This window comes from Nerophis lumbriciformis, linkage group LG30 (assembly GCF_033978685.3).
Source record: "Nerophis lumbriciformis linkage group LG30, RoL_Nlum_v2.1, whole genome shotgun sequence".
NCBI classification, from domain to species: Eukaryota; Metazoa; Chordata; class Actinopteri; order Syngnathiformes; family Syngnathidae; genus Nerophis; species Nerophis lumbriciformis.
The window spans coordinates 15,671,218-15,688,554 of record NC_084577.2 but is presented as its reverse complement, the minus strand read 5'-3'; the positions used below and the strand labels follow the sequence as shown (position 1 = coordinate 15,688,554).

The following is a 17,337-nucleotide window of genomic DNA, read 5'->3' as shown; positions in this document are numbered from 1 at the left end:
TCCCCTTTATTTAGAAAAGTACTGAAAAGTATTGAAATAATTTTGGTACCGGTACCAAAATATTGGTATCGGGAGAACACTAGTACTTATACACAAAAATGAATGTATAATATACAGTATTTTCACCTAAAATATTGTCAAATCATTAGTCTCAATAATTTATACTAAAAGAGGTATGATTGACAAGTAGTACCCTAAATACTATTGAAATTCATTATATATATTAATCTATAGGGCAGCACGGAGGTAGAGGGGTTAGTGCGTCTGCCTCACAATACAAAGGTCCTGAGCAGTCCTGGGTTCATTCCCGGGCTCGGGATCTTTCTGTGTGGAGTTTGCATGTTCTTCCCGTGACTGCGTGGGTTCCCTCCGGGTACTCCGGCTTCCTCCCACCTCCAAAGACATACACCTGGGGATAGGTTGATTGGCAACACTAAATTGGCCCTGGTGTGTGAATGTGAGTGTGAATGTTGTCTGTCTATCTGTGTTGGCCCTGTGATGAGGTGGCGACTTGTCCAGGGTGTACCCCGCCTTCCGCCCGATTGTAGCTGAGATAGGCTCCAGCGCCCCCCAGCGACCCCGAAGGGATTAAGCGGTAGAAAATGGATGGATGGATATTAATCTATAAAACAGTGGTTCTTAACCTTGTTGGAGGTACCGAACCCCACCTGTTTCATATGCACATTCACCAAACCCTTCTTTAGTGATAAATAAAATGTTGTTGTTTTTTCAAATTCACAACAAAGTTACATGTTTGTTTTTTTTACTGGTGCACAAAATAAACTGTGCATGAACATCACCTTGTTCAAAGAACAAAACCAACACAGTGCATGAACTCACAACAAATTACACACCTGCTAATCAGATGGAAAATTAGAGGGAACATTGTTTGGGGGTATCCATAGTACGCCGATAGGGAGAAGTTTTTATTTACAAGATGAGTCGGGTGTGTCTTGGCCTCCGAGGCGGAGGCTGCACTGAACCCCTGAGGCCGACTCACCGAAGGGTTCGATCGAACCCAGGTTAAGAACCACTGCTATAATATAATGGCAACATACCAGAACGAATAATAGAACAACAAACTTTACTCAAAATAGATTCCATCTTCTTGCGACAGAGAAGTTTAGTATGTTGCTTTCAAGTTAAAAGGACAACATTCTTCTCGTTCTGATGTAACATTTCGAGGTCTTGCATACACCCAAAGTTGATTTGTCCGTGAGCTTTTACAGACTTGGCATTCCCAAATGTTTGACTTGTATAGAAATGTACTCCGTTGACAACCGAGACATAGGAAATGTTCGGCAGCATGCTCAGATCTCGTCTATTGAACGTGTTCATATGGGTCAATTCTTCCATTTTTTTTAAGGCGGTGAACCTTTGGAACAGGGTCCACTTTGTTCCGGTACAGTGTTTTGATTTTTTTTTTTCTTTCATACAATCTATTTCAATCCAGTTTGTTGCTCTCTCTCACAATACCGCTGGGTGAGTACAGCCATGTAAACTTTGTCCAGCAACAATGGCTACCCAGACCCCATGATACATTGCAAAATCATGTGCCCTTTTCGAGCTGTATTGAGTAGTGTTGTCCCGATACCAAAATTATTCCAATACTTTTCTGTACTTTTCGGTACTTTTCTAAATGAAGGGGACCACAAAAAATGGCATTATTGGCCTTATTTTAACAACAAATCTTAGGGTACATTAAACATATGTTTCTTATTGCAAGTTTGTCCTTAAATAAAATAGTGAACATACAAGGCAACTTGTCTTTTAGTAGTAAGTAAACAAACAAGGGCTCCTAATTAGTCTGCTGACATATGCAGTAACATATTGTGTCATTTTCCATTCTATTATTTTGTCAACATTATTAAGGACAAGTGGTAGAAAATGAATTATTAATCTACTTGTTCATTTACTGTTAATATCTGCTTATTTCTCTTTTAACATGTTCTATCTACACTTCTGTTAAAATGTAATAATCACTTATTCTTCTGTTGTTTGATACTTTACATTAGTTTTGGATGATACCACAAATTTGGGTATCAATCCGATACCAAGTCGTTACAGTATCATACATTGGTCATATTCAAAGTCCTCATGTGTCCAGGGACATATTTCCTGAGTTTATAAACACAGTATAAATTTAGAAAAAACGAAAGATGTTGTGATGCCAAAAAATATCGACGCAATCATAGTAGTTTCAACTAGATACGCTACTGTACTTGGTATCATTACAGTGGATGTTAGGTGTAGATCCACCAATTGCGGTTGTTTACATTTTGACGCCGGTGAGCTACGGTGTGTAGTGAAGCATGTTTAGCTATTCGTCGTCCTGCAGGGATGATACTTGTAAGAAACGTACTTTATTTGTCGCCATGGAGGCAAGGATTAGTGATTTAGAAGTAGCTAAAACACGCCGACTGGGGCTGGATGTTAGCCGCTAACTCGCTAGCCATGGTGGGCGTTTCAGTGTTATAACTTCACCTTTATCGTTAGTTTTTAAGCCAAAATGTGTCCATTCTCCCTTTTCTGTCCACACGCTGTGTCTGTTTGTAAGTACTCCGTGATTGTGCGCTGCCGAACATGCTCGTCTGCTCGTAAAACCAACAATGACACGACGTAACATCGGGGGAGGGATTGGCGGACCGGTACTTTTCAGAGGCGATATAGTACCGAATATGATTCATTAGTATCGCGGTACTATAGTAATACCGGTATACCGTACAACCCTCGTACCCTAAATCAAAGACATGTAGTTATTACATTTTAATTATAAATGAACACTACTAAGCGCTGATTATTTTGTGCATCCTGGGCTGCATTAAACCTTACAAACCTCCATCAGCGTTTCAAAAACTGATCACAGACGTAACTGTCATGTCTGTTCAGGATTCTGCTGTCCAAATTTGTATTCCCTATCTGCCTTTACACACACCCGCGCACTATCCGGCATGAGCCCCAGCCACTTTCCATTTCCTCTACTTACTCTTTTATTAAGACATTGCAGGAAGTACCAATTGCGTAATTGGTCAGTCTGCATGCGAATCAGGCTTCTTATCGAGTTTAATGAGAAATATCAGAATCAACTGGAAACAGAAGCCCACAAAAGGCCCTTCGGACAGGCTTAATGGTGAAAGTATACCCTATGTTCTTTATTCTTGTTTAAAACATGTATACCAGGGGTCGGCAACCCGCGGCTTCGGAGCCGCATGCGGCTCTTTGATCACTCTGATGCGGCTCAGCAGCTTACTTGCTGACCCCCCCAATTTTCCCGTGAGACTTCCGGATTTCAGTACCTCTCGCAGAAAACTCCCGGGATTATTATTCACCGATTTTCACCCTTACAGCTATAATAAGGGCGTGCCATGATGGTACAACATTTGGCGCCCTCTACAATCTGTATTAACAGCGTGCCAGCCCAACACTTCATTTACGATATACATCATCTGCTAGCACACATACGTGACAGCAATGCATACTTGGTCAACAGCCACACAGGTTACACTGACGGTGACCATATAAAACAACGTTAACACTCTTACTAATAATGTGCCACACTTTGAACCAAAACCAAGCACGAATGACAAACACATTTCGGGAGAACATCTGCACCTTAACACAACATAAACACAACAGAACAAACACCCAGAATCCCATGCAGCCCTGACTCTTCCGGGCTACATTATACACCCCTGCTACCACCAAACCCCGCCCCACCCCTCTCTGTGCGTTGGTTGAGGTGGGCGGAGTTTGGTAGCGGGGGTGTATAATGTAGCCCGGAAGAGTTAGGGCTGCATGGGATTCTGGGTATTTGTCCTGCTGTGTTTATGTTGTGTTACGGTGCAGATGTTCTCCCGAAATGTGTTTGTCATTCTTGTTTGGTGTGGGTTCACAGTGTGGCGCATTATTAGTAAGAGTGTTAAAGTTTTTTTTAATAACGCCACCGTCAGTGTAACCTGTGTGGTTGTTGAGTAAGTATGCCTTGCTGTCACCCACTTGAGCAAGCGGAAGCCCCATTCAACATGTGGCTGATCAGGCACGCTGGCTGTAGTGGGCACTATATGCTGTATCATCACGACACTCATGTCGCTGACAACCGCTATTCATAAAACCCGCGTGCCGCACCAGCTTAAAAAGTCCATAAAAGGTGTGGGCAGGGTGTATGAGACCCCTGGTTTATACATAGCACAAAGCAATAAAAAAACTTTGTATGCAGTGTTATTTCATTTAAAATTTCAAAAATTTTTGCGGCTCCCATTGTTTTCTATAATTTGTGAAACTGGTCAAAATGGCTCTTTGACTGGTAAAGGTTGCCGACCCCTGATGTATACACACATGTATGTGTATTTGCTGGCTGCAAAGAGGTCTCTTAGTATGATACACCATTGAAATACAACCACAATATAAACATATCGCCAATGCATCTCTGACGCTGTCAATAAAAACAAATGGATGGATCAGTATTTTAAATGAAATTCATGCCAATAGCTGACTGCAAGTCAAAGGTTTCATCAATTGAGTGTTTATCTGCGTATCATTCATCAGAATCGAGTGCCACAGAAGAATCAATATATGTCCTGACTCAAATCATTTGGCTTTTTGTGGGGTAGATTACCAGCTAAAGCTTGTTTTGCTTTTTCCCCCCTGGGTTACTCTCATATTATATACATTACATAATGTGTAGTTGTATCCAGTCCATCCATGTAGGTCGGGGGTCTGCAACCCGCGGCTCTCGAGCCGCATTCGGCTCTTTAACGCCACCCTAGTGGCTCCCTGGAACTTTTTCAAAAATATATGAAAATGGAAAAGATGGTGGAAAAAAATATAAATTTTGTTGTAACGGTAAATGGTAAATACTTGTATAGCGCTTTTCTACCTTAAAGGCCTACTGAAATGCGATGTTCTTTTTTAAACGGGGATAGCAGGTCCATTCTATGTGTCATACTTGATCATTTCGCGATGTTGCCATATTTTTGCTGAAAGGATTTAGTAGAGAACATTGACGATAAAGTTTGCAACTTTTGGTCGCTGATAAAAAAAGCCTTGCCTGTACCGGAAGTAGCAGACGATATGCGCGTGACGTCACAGGAAGTGGAGCTCCTCACATCCGCACATTGTTTACAATCATGGCCACCAGCAGCGAGAGCGATTCGGACCGAGAAAGCGACAATTTCCCCATTAATTTGAGCGAGGATGAAAGATTCGTGGATGAGGAAAGTGAGAGTGAAGGACTAGAGGGCAGTGGGAGCGATTCAGATAGGGAAGATGCTGTGAGAGGCAGGTGGGACCTGATATTCAGCTGGGAATGACTAAAACAGTAAATAAACACAAGACATATATATACTATATATATATATATATATATATATATATATATATATATATATATATATATATATACATATGTACTATATACTATATATATACTATTAGCCACAACACAACGTGGTCGGGGGTGGTGCGGGGGGCGTGGTTGGGGGCGTGGTTAAGATATAGATATATATATATATATATATATATATATATATATATATATATATATATATATATATATATATAAGAAATACTTGACTTTCAGTGAATTCTAGCTATATATATATATATATATATATATATATATAAATAAATAAAATAAATACTTGAATTTCAGTGTTCATTTACAAACTACAACTCACAAACACTTTAGAGTTAGACTCCACCATCAGAATGTGTACTTAAACTTATAAAGATCACATGGATATTATTCAGTGAGTTAAACTAACCTGTTATACAGGAGGAAAAAGCACACAGGACGTTTCAATTGTTCACAGACTGGTCGCGCTCATCAGAATGACAAGACACTTCCGGTCTGCAGGTGATAGCATTCAATTGGGAAGAAACGCCCTACTGCCCCCTACTGACCAATGTGAATACTGATAAATGTGTAATGACAGCTCCAAAAACGAATTCAAACCACAAAATAAAATAAATAAATCAACACAAAAATGTGACACATTATGGGTGGGTCACATATGCATGTACAGTAGATGGCAGTATTGTCCTGTTTAAAAGTGTCACAACATTGCTGTTTACGGCAGACGAACTGCTTTATGGTAGACACTGTTGTTGTGTGTTGTCAACACGTCACTTAGGTCCGCCTGAATTTCGGGAGTTTTTCGGGAGAAAATTTGTCCCGGGAGGTTTTCGGGAGAGGCGCTGAATTTCGGAAGTCTCCCGGAAAATCCGGGAGGGTTGGCAAGTATGGTTGTTTTTATCCTTCTTTGTGGGGACATTGTTGATTGTCATGTCATGTCCGGATGTACATTGTGGGCGCCGTCTCTGCTCCGCAGTAAGTCTTTGCTGTCGTCCAGCATTCCGTTTTTGTTTACTGTGTAGCCAGTTCAGTTTTGTTTATTTTTGGTTTAAGCATTAGACACCTTTTTACCTGCACACTGAACAAGGGGATGGGTCAAATGCAGAGGACAAATTTCACCACACCTAGTGGGTGTGTGACAATCCTTGGTACTTGAACTTTAACTTAACTTAACTACATCATGTGTTGCCTTCATCATAGGACTTATATAAAAAGGCTTTTAGGCTCCAGAAGGTTATTTTCTGTTTGTTTTTTTGGTCCAATATGGCTCTTTCAACATTTTGGGTTGCCGACTAATGATGTAGGTAGATGGTTTTTTTTTTCATTAACAGAATAATTCACATGTCAAGGACAGGTCCTCATCTTTTCCGAACGGTCGCAGTTACTGAACAAGCACATCCCTTTCATGCTTGAGAGGTATACAAGACACAAAGTCTTGCATTGTGCTCTTTCCAGCACTGAACACTCAACATGTCCATTTCAAATGGAACACTGATGTTTTTGCGTGCATACAGTACAGAACACTGTGGAAAACCAGGGTCTTTGGGAAGAAGTGGCCAGCTGCAGAGGGGAATGAGCCAGGGAGAGGTGTGACATGGTTACTGAAGACTGGTGCACTTTGGCGGTGACTTTGATGACCTGCATCCGCGAGGAAGGTTCCAGCTCTCGGTAGCTTGAGAAGGGAGCCAGCATTTTGAGCATGTGCAGTTTGTGGGATCTTGGCTGTTTCTTCTTAGTGTGACAATGAATGCTTAAAGGGGAACGGCAGTTACTTTTTAGAATGTTTCCTATCATTCACAAATCATTATGTAAGACCAGCACACATGTTTTTCTTTTTTTATGCATTCTAACTAGGAAATATAGCCTTTTATCAATATCTCGATATTTTCAGGCCATGTCACGATACACGATATATATCTCGATATTTTGCCTTAGCCTTGAATGAACACTTGATGCATATAATCACAGCAGTATGATGATTCTATGTGTCTACATTAAAACATTCTTGTTCATACTGCATTAATATATGTGTACAGCTCCACTAATGGACATTGGAGTGTTATTTTCAAAGGCAAAATTAAAGTATTGCTAGAAACATAATTTTATATGGGACTTTATTGTATTATATGTATAGTACATGTTCCAAAAAGAAAAAAGCATAAAACACCACCAGAATTAGAGATATTACAAGTCAAAGTGATGAAGCTTAGTGTTACGCTCATGACTTGGTGTAACTAAACATTACCCTATAAGATGAAGGCAATTGCATTTTATTGATATTTGAAATGTATTCAATGTTTATATATGAATATTTCAATATACTAAATGTAAAAAAGGGAATAAATATTCAAAATAAGATCATTAAATGAAATCTAGTTTGGTTACGCCAACATGAGAGCAACACAAGGTTGTAAACGTTTCAACTACAATTCTAAATAAGATGTCAAAAGCAAACTGAAATAAAATACACACCTCTTAAAGATTGATCAATACCTATTTATATTTAGTAATACATAAATATGATGATTTATCAAAATATAAAAGAACGTAACGCGTTTTTCCAAGTTTTTGGGGCATTGTTATGCTATTTCCAAGCATCTCCTTTTCATTTTAAATGGTCAAACTAATGCATATTATATATGCATGCCCTAGTAAACAAAAAAAAAAGTCATATTTATTTTGATTGTTACATTTTGAAGTACATTTGTGCAGGTGGGTGCGAATGTACCCATTACCAGAGCTGTACACATATGCTCATTTTAAACTTTCATGCAGAGAAGGAAATCACAACTAAGTCAATTTACAAAACTGTATTTATTAAACAGTTATTAAGCAGTGGCACAAACATTCATGTCTTTTCAAACATTTTAAAACAAGCTATTAGTGCACTTTTGTGCATGATGTCACTAAGATGACATATCAAAACAACACTAAATTAAAGTGCACTTTTTGTACAGAACGCCACTACAATAGTTTAAAACAAATAAAGTGCACTTTTGTGCATGATGTCACACAAGATATTTAAATAACTGTCAAATAAAAAATAGCTGCATAATTGGAAATCAAATTGTGTATGTCCTTCGCTATGTGGTAGGTTCCTGCGGACGTTATCTCCTGTTTTTGACTATTTTTGATGTGGAAATGGAAGACGCCAAGCACAATTGTCAGTGCAGGTTGCTTCGGCATTTTGTTGGCTGTGTCACCGGCCGGAGATGTTGACATGCGGGGTTTCAAGCACTCCTTATTCTCTAGCGGGTGACTTTTCAAATGATTCTACAAATTAGGGGGGCGGGGGGTACCCACATATGCGGTCCTCTCCAAGGTTTCTCATAGTCATTCACATCGACGTCCCACTGGGGTGAGTTTTTCCTTGCCCTTATGTGGGCTTTGTACCGAGGATGTCGTTGTGGCTTGTGCAGCCCTTTGAGACACTTGTGATTTAGGGCTATATAAATAAACATTGATTGATTGATTGATTGATAGTACTGCTGCTACTTTTTGCAGCAACGCTTTTGCCGCATATTTGACATGTTACGGTTGTCTGTTCAACATCTTCCCGCTTGAAGCCGAAAACCACCGCCAGACGATGGGCTGTTTTTCTTGGGAAGTATTTTTTTTTTCCTCCATTTGTTACCAGATTTGCACCTTCTCTCTCTCGTATTACCACTCGCACCACCTGCCACAGTTAACTTTACCATGCCGCTACCTCTCTGCTCGGCGAGGGCGTATCGTAGCACGCGCGACACAGTATTTGACACTTGTAACAAGGTGCGCTTGTTTTATCTCTCTGTGAGAAGGAGAGACAAGAAAGAGTGAGAAACACCTGCAGTGTAATGCCCGCATCAAAAAGCAACTGCGTGAGAACTTATACTCGAATACTCACGATATAGTCATTTTCTACATCGCACAGAGACAAACCCGCGGTATATCGTGTATATTAAGTGGTTAGAGTGTCCGCCCTGAGATCGGTAGGTTGTGAGTTTTGTGGGTTTTTTCGACGGCTCTATGGGCGGAATAGTGCTCTCTAATTAGCTGCATTGTACCTGCCCATATTTTACAATGTACAATGTATAAAAAAGAAAAACATATTAGTGTGAATTATATTTATATGGCGCTTTTCTCTAGTTACATTTAAACCAGTGTGGGTGGCACTGGGAGCAGGTGGGTAAAGTGTCTTGCCCATTTGATTGCCAACAATGTGGATGGAGATGAGTGTCTCAATGGTGACAGCCTGTAGTACACACAAAAACCTCATCCAAATAGGGCACTTTTGCACTCTTTATAAATTGTACATGTAGTCTAAGTAGATCCCCAACAACACACCCCACTAATAGTACACACTATTTTATAGTTTGTATTTTGAGGCGTTAATAGATCATGTAATCCGATTTTTTTTAATCTTTTTGGTTTGAAGTGTTATGGAATGGGAGTGTTTTGGTTATCTGATGTCAATCATACCAAATCCGGTGTGTCTAAAAGCCAATGACTGAATAGTAATGTGTGAACTCTTCAAAACATGGCACCCATACGGCCTCAATAAGAAACTGTGTCTCACTGTGAATACTAAGCCATCATTATTGTGCAGTCACGCTTCTGGTGGTTGAAGATTCAAAGATTTTCAAGGTCTTCCTAGCAGGGCTTGAACCCCCAGAGAACATAACAAAAGCTTAAGCTGATCATTTGTCAGCTATTTAGGCTGACTTGTTCATTTCGGTGTAGATTCATTGAAATGAAAAGTTGAAGAAGTGTCTATAAAATGAAATGACATTGTTCTTCTTCTTTCTTCTTTGGTAGTCCGTCGTTATTGACGATGACACCCGACGCAATCTGTAATGACTCTGGATAGCAAACTCAGAGGCACAAAGATTTCCTCAAATAGAACAGCAAACTCCAGTCCCCAATCTTTGTTGTTGGTATTGTCTGCAATGGTGGCGGTTTCGGGGGACTTCTTTTAGTTAGGTGCGGCTTGTTTCTAAGGCATTCATGCCACGAGCACAAATGTCCCACCAAATAATTCTGTCAGCCGCAAGAGATTCCAGGGTGGCTGCCGGATTGTTGCATTGCTACAAGATGGAGTGGAGATGGTCTTTTTCGGGTCATTTGTAGTCGTATTGCTCTGACACTCCAAGTGATGCGGCTGAGTAACTTATGAAGTTGTCACAACCCGGGCGCACCTCAGTGCGCATTCATCTGTGCGTTGCGGTGGGCGCACCTGCGCGCATCTGCAGCTGCAATCCATCTGCAATCAGCACACCTGTCACTGATGAGCTTCCTAGGCTTCTTAAAGGGTAACATTATCACCAGACCTATGTAAGCGTCAATATATACCTTGATTTTGCAGGAAAAAGACCATATATTTTTTTAACCGATTTCCAAACTCTAAATGGGTGCATTTTGGCGAATTAAACGCCTTTCTAATATTCGCTCTTGGAGCGATGACGTCACAATGTGACGTCGCATCGGGAAGCAATCCGCCATTTTCTCAAACACCGAGTCAAATCAGCTCTGTTATTTTCCGTTTTTTCGACTGTTTTCCGTACCTTGGAGACATCATGCCTCGTTGGTGTGTTGTCGAAGGGTGTAACAACACGAACAGGGACGGATTCAAGTTGCACCAGTGGCCCAAAGATGCGAAAGTGGCAAGAAATTGGACGTTTGTTCCGCACACTTTACCGACGAAAGCTATGCTACGACAGAGATGGCAAGAATGTGTGGATATCCTGCGACACTCAAAGCAGATGCATTTCCAACGATAAAGTCAAAGAAATCTTCCGCCAGACCCCCCATTGAATCTGCCGGAGTGTGTGAACAATTCAGGGACAAAGGACTTCGGTAGCACGGCAAGCAATGGCGGCAGTTTGTTCCCGCAGACGAGCGAGCTAAACCCCCTGGATGTCTTGGCTCACACCGTCCCGAAGATGATCAAGAGAAAAATATCGACCCTAGCTTCCCTGGCCTGCTGACATGAGGGTATGTCTACAGAATATATTAATTGATGAAAATTGGGCTGTCTGCACTCTCAAAGTGCATGTTGTTGCCAAATGTATTTCATATGCTGTAAACCTAGTTCATAGTTGTTAGTTTCCTTTAATGCCAAACAAATACATACCAATCGTTGGTTAGAAGGCGATCGCCGAATTCGTCCTCACTTTCTCCCGTGTCGCTGGCTGTTGTGTCGTTTTCGTCGGTTTCGCTTGCATACGGGTCAAACCGATATGGCTCAATATCTTCAGTTTCTTCTTCAATTTCGTTTTCACTACCTGCCTCCACACTACAACCATCCGTTTCAATACATTCGTAATCTGTTGAATCGCTTAAGCCGCTGAAATCCGAGTCTGAATCCGAGCTAATGTCGCTATAGCTTGCTGTTCTTTCCGCCATGTTCGTTTGTGTTGGCTTCACTATGTGACGTCACAGGAAAATGGACGGGTGGTTAAAATCAGGCACTTTGAAGCTTTTTTTTAGGGATATTGCGTGATGGGTAAAATTTTGAAAAAAACTTCGAAAAATATAATAAGCCACTGGGAACTGATTTTTAATGGTTTAAACAATTCTGAAATTGTGATAATGTTCCCCTTTAAGCCAGTGCAAACCTGCGTTCCGGGCCAGAACGTAGCGACCTGTTCCCGCACACATTCCTCCGTTCCCGCGTCACGAGCTGTGTGTCTCGTCTCCCCGTATTCCCTCTGATTCCCTGGCTGCCTCTTGGATCTCGACTTCCTGCCTGGACACGGACTTGCGACGCCTCTCTCCTGCCCTTGACCTCACGCATGCTCACGGACCTCCGAGCTTGCCTTGCCCCTCTTGGACTTCCGCACCTCAACACTCCGGGTAACACTCATCAGTTAATCGCTACACATAATCACACCATACACATTTTGGAATAGTTTCACACTCCATTCTATTGTAAAAATTAAATAAATATGGAGCTAAAACGACGTCCCTGCTGTCTGCGCCGTCTTCTTCCCCTGTACACGTAACAAAAGTCATACTAAACTATGTTCACAGATTTTTGAGCGCTGTGTGTAATGTTCTATATTTTCAATACAACATCAATGTTTTAGTCTAGCTTGCTCACTTGCTCGCGTCATTTATTGAACAGGCTTCAACTCGCAGTCCTCACCTACCCAGCAGGCACAAGAAATTGATACAACGTTGATTATACATACATGTCATATAAAATTGACTTTGAAACAACGTTGCAAAATAGTTGTATTTGTAAACTGAGACAATGTTGATGTTCAACGTTGGATCCACGTTGTTGGTTGGGAAATTAACACATTTCAAAGGTTAAATCAACGTCACAACCTGACATTGAATAAACGTTGTCAAAAAGCATGCTTGAGTTGCTCAACATCAGGACCTAATTCAACAAGTTCTCAACGTTGTTTTAATGTCTTGTGCCTGCTGGGTAGGTGAGGACTGCGAGTTGAAGCCTGTTCACTAAATGATGCGAGCAAGTGAGCAAGCTAGACTAAAACTTTGATGTTTTATTGAACATATAGAACATTACACACGGTGCTAAAAAGTCTGTGAAAATAGTTTAGTGTGACTTTTGTTATCTTTGTTATGTTGTAGCATATCGGTTGCAAAATGACCAAAAATCAATGGTCAAATCAACGTCAGAACCCAACATTGATTAAAAGCATGTTTTCCAAAGATTAGATTTGAGTTGCTCAACATCAGGACTTAATTCAACAAGTTCTCAACGTTGTTTTAATGTCTTGTGCCTGCTGGGTATCTCTTAGGTGTGACTGTCATCTACGTGTCACACTTATTACACTGTCAATCAATCAATCAATCAAAGTTTAATTATATGGCCCTTAATTACAAATGTCTCAAGGGGCTCCGCAAGCCACAATAACATCCTCGGCTCAGATCCCACATCAGAGCAAGAAAAAACTCAACCCAATGGGCACAATGAGAAACCTTGGAAGGTTTAAAGTCAGTAAGCACAACCAGAAATAAAACATACATAAGGCACAGAGGATTATAAGGCGCTTTGTCGATTTTTGAGAAAATGGAAGGATTTTAAGTTTGCTTTATGGTCCGAAAAATACAATAATTTAAGGTACTATAAAAAGAAAAAAATATTTTAAGCAAACCATATACAGTAAAACTACAGGCAATATTAAACACACAGCAAACAACAACTTCACATAACAATTCGGAAAATAGAATTATAGAAAAAAGAATGGTCTATTTATTCCATGAGTTGTGTACTACTACAAAAACATTATGAAGCTAGTTTCTTGTCTTGTCTTCGGGCGGCATTTACCCTGGGCGGGTTGAGCCGGTTCCATCTCTTGTCACGTGGGGGTCGCAGCTAGCTGCGGGGTTGTTCTTCCAACGCAAAATAGACGGCTCCGGACGACAGCGTGAAGGTAGGCTTGGATTTATTGACATTAAACAGTCACTACCACAAAACACAAAGATACAACCAAAAAAGGCAAGTGTGCCTAAAACATATGAAGCTGCTAATTAACAAAAACTAGGACATGGACATGGAAACTTACTTTGTCAAAACGAGACATAAACCGGAGTGACATGACGACAACGCAGGCAGAACGAGTGATGAACAAAGGTAGGCTTAAATAACAGTGACATGATTGGTGACAGGTGTGTGTGAGTCCGAACGTGAAACAGGTGCGTGACGTGACAGGTGAAAACTAATGGTTGCTATGGTGACAAAACAAAACAAAAGTGCACAAAAAGTCCAAAATTTAAACCGAACATTACTAAAACAAAACATGATCACACAGACATGACATCTCTGGCCCTGACAACATCCCGAACTATGGTCGAGAGGTTGCAGAGGTTTGGCAAACTAATCTTGGTTCCACCGACAGAGGCCGACCAACTGTGGACCCCAGAAGTTCGGAGAGGACCTCATTGATCGTCGTTGCCCAGGTCTTCAACTGTCCTCCCTGTGAGGCAGTAGAATCACAATCAGAATAGTTGTATTGCCATTGTTTGAGAATGGGTTCACAAACTAGGAATTTTTCTTGGTGCAATCGTGCAACATAAAACACAGATTTGGTAATAACAAGAGCTGTAACTGAGCTATCAGATCTTGTTATAGACTTAGAAGGAATTCAAGGGAGCTACTGTTAGGAGTTATTGTTCATGTGCCTGATGGCCGAGGGGAAAAAACTGTTCAGGTGCGGGAGGTGTGGGTCTGGATGGACCATAGTCTCCTGCCTGAGGGGAGAGGGGAGAATAGTGTGTGTCCAGGGTGAGAAGAGTCAGCTGTGATCCAACCCACATGCCTCCTGGTCCTGGAGGAGAACAAGTCCTGGAGGGATGGGAGCTTGCAGCCAATCACCTTTTCAGCAGCACGTACGATGCACTGCAGTCGATGCTTACCCAGGGGATGGGAGGAGGACATCGTGAACCACTGATGCTTCGACTAGTCTACAAAATGGTCCAAAATTGGCATGTGTTTAATGATCACCTTTGCCAGGCATGCTGATCTTGCAGAACGAGATAGGTGTGAAAGCGAGAGTTTGGTGCTCTAACCGACTCTAAAACCCAACCACCCTACAGGCAGGATTTGGGGACCGCTTGCGAATTTCTTACCCCCATGAAACTTCCTCTCTCTCTCTCTCATGGAACTAGTTCTTATTTAACTAGTTCTTAGTTACATTCTTACTAAATGCCTGTTCATGTCCAAAGTACGATTTTATTTGCTCTGGAGAGCCAACAGGATCTACAGATATATTTGGGAAGGAGGAGGGCAGCCGGTGATTTTCTCTTCGGATCTAATCACCCTTTGCAAAAGCTTTGCTAAGCAACTCTCAAAAGTGTTAGTCCCTGCTGGACCTTCCTAACTGCTGTCGAGGTGTTTGCTGATCATGACAGATCCTCATGACACCCAGGAACCAAATGATTAACATTCATGTACCGGTAAATACAGGCCTTTTTTAGGGGGGGGGGAACAGGGACAATAGTAGGCCGAAAAGGACGATGGCTAGTGACAGGGACAAGTTAAATAACATGGTTAGGGTTCCTGGTACTAGTACCTTTCGCAGTATGGTTTTCCGAGGATTTACTCCATTACTTGCATTTTCTGTTCAAAACTGGCAAGAAATTACTAGTTTCTCTGCCCCTACAATAACAGATGAGTTGGTTGTGTACTTTATAATCTGAGTAGCTGCACTCGGTTGTGGAGTAGGAATAACAATATGAAAATCCCACATCACGGTAATTGTAAACAAAATTATCACGGCCATCATTATTATTATTATCGCAATGTTGTTAAACCTAGTAGGCGACTTATTAGGGTTATAACGATAAACTGGTTAGTGAAAAATAGCAGTAAAGTGACCAACACCTTATCGCTTGCCCCTCTCAGGGGTCGCGGGATGTGCTGGAGCCTATCCCAGCTGCGTTCGGGCGGAAGGCGGATTACACCCTGGACAAGTCATCGCAGGGCCAACACAGATAGACAACAATCACACTCACATTCACACACCAGGGCCAATTTAGTGTTGCCATTCAACCTATCGGAGAACCATGCTCCCTGACCAACACCCATTTTTCCTTTATAATGAAAAAAAACACTAAAACCTTTTGTAATTAAAAAAGAATGTGACTATTAAGAAGCCAGAACAATATGTAATATTTTTTTACTGTATATTGTGTGTCTATCTCATTTATATTTCTAATAGGCTTGTTTGAAAGATGTTAGTGTGTGGAAGTATATTTTGAGCACATTCAACAATATAGTGATAAGAATGATAACTGTGATAACTTAGGTCAAAATAACCATGATATGAAATGTTCACACCCACTACTACAGTACATAAATGCAAAAATGAAATATTCTAACCCAGTTTTACATTGTAAAAAACACACAACATATACAGTATCTTCCTATTTATCATTCAGCACAATTAAATAGCTTAGTTGCTCTGACAACAATGTGTTTATACATGTTGAGATTGGGGCATGACGATTGTAATGGGGAAAGACATTAATGTGTCTTGTTTTCATGTTAATATTTAAGCTAGCTCGTGATTAGCGCACTTGTTGCCATCTAGCAATTAGCTACGCAAGCTGCTAGCTGGTGAGCAGCGGCACTAGTTTTCTTCTCCAGTAAATGAGCAGTATATATATTTATGTGTGTTTATATATACATATGTGTGTGTGTACATATATGTGTGTGCGGGTGTGTGTATGTATATATATATGTATGTATATATATATATATATATATATATATATATATATATATATATATATATATATATATATATATATATATATTAGAGATAGCCGATAATAACGGCAAACCGATATTATCGGCTGATAAATGCGTTAAAATGTAATATCAGAAATTATAGGTATCGTTTGTTTTTTTTATCGGTATTGTTTTTTGTTTTTTTTTATAATATCGGCCGATAAATGCGTTAAAATGTAATATCGGAAATTATCGGTATCGTTTGTTTTTTTGTAGTTTTTTTTAGTTTTATTAAATCAACATAAAAAACACAAGATACACTTACAATTAGTGCACCAACCCAAAAAACCTTCCTCCCCCATTTACACTCATTCACACAAAAGGGTTGTTTCTTTATGTTATTAATATTCTGCTTCCTACATTATATAGCAATATATATCGATACAGTCTGCAAGGGATAGTCCGTAAGCACACATGATTGTGTGTGCTGCTGGTTTACTAATAGTACTAACCTTTAACAGTTAATTTTACTAATTTTCATTAATTACTAGTTTCTATGTAACTGTTTTTATATTGTTTTACTTTCTTTTTTATTCAAGAAAATGTTTTTAATGTATGTATCTTATTTTATTTTATTGATTTTTTTTTAAAGTACCTGATTGTCCAAATTAGGCATAATAATGTGTTAATTCCATGACTGTATATATCGGTTGATATCGGTATCTGTAATTAAAGAGTTGGACAATATCGGATATGGGCAAAAATCCATTATCGGACATCCCTAATATATATATATATATAT

The 17,337-nt window shown here is 40.2% G+C and overlaps 1 protein-coding gene across 10 annotated transcripts in view; it reads left to right on the top strand.

Moving 5' to 3' along the window:
- Nucleotides 1-17,337, top strand: part of rap1gap2a (RAP1 GTPase activating protein 2a) — a 293,355-nt gene that overhangs the window by 191,695 nt on the left and 84,323 nt on the right. Inside the window, exon 1 of one of the 10 annotated variants that reach the window (XM_072911967.1) lies at nt 12,173-12,184. The exons of the other annotated variants lie outside the window; for them this stretch is intronic. The gene's annotated coding sequence lies outside the window, so the exon portion shown is untranslated. Of the gene's footprint in view, nt 1-12,172; nt 12,185-17,337 lie in introns of those variants that run through there. 10 annotated transcript variants of the gene reach the window in all.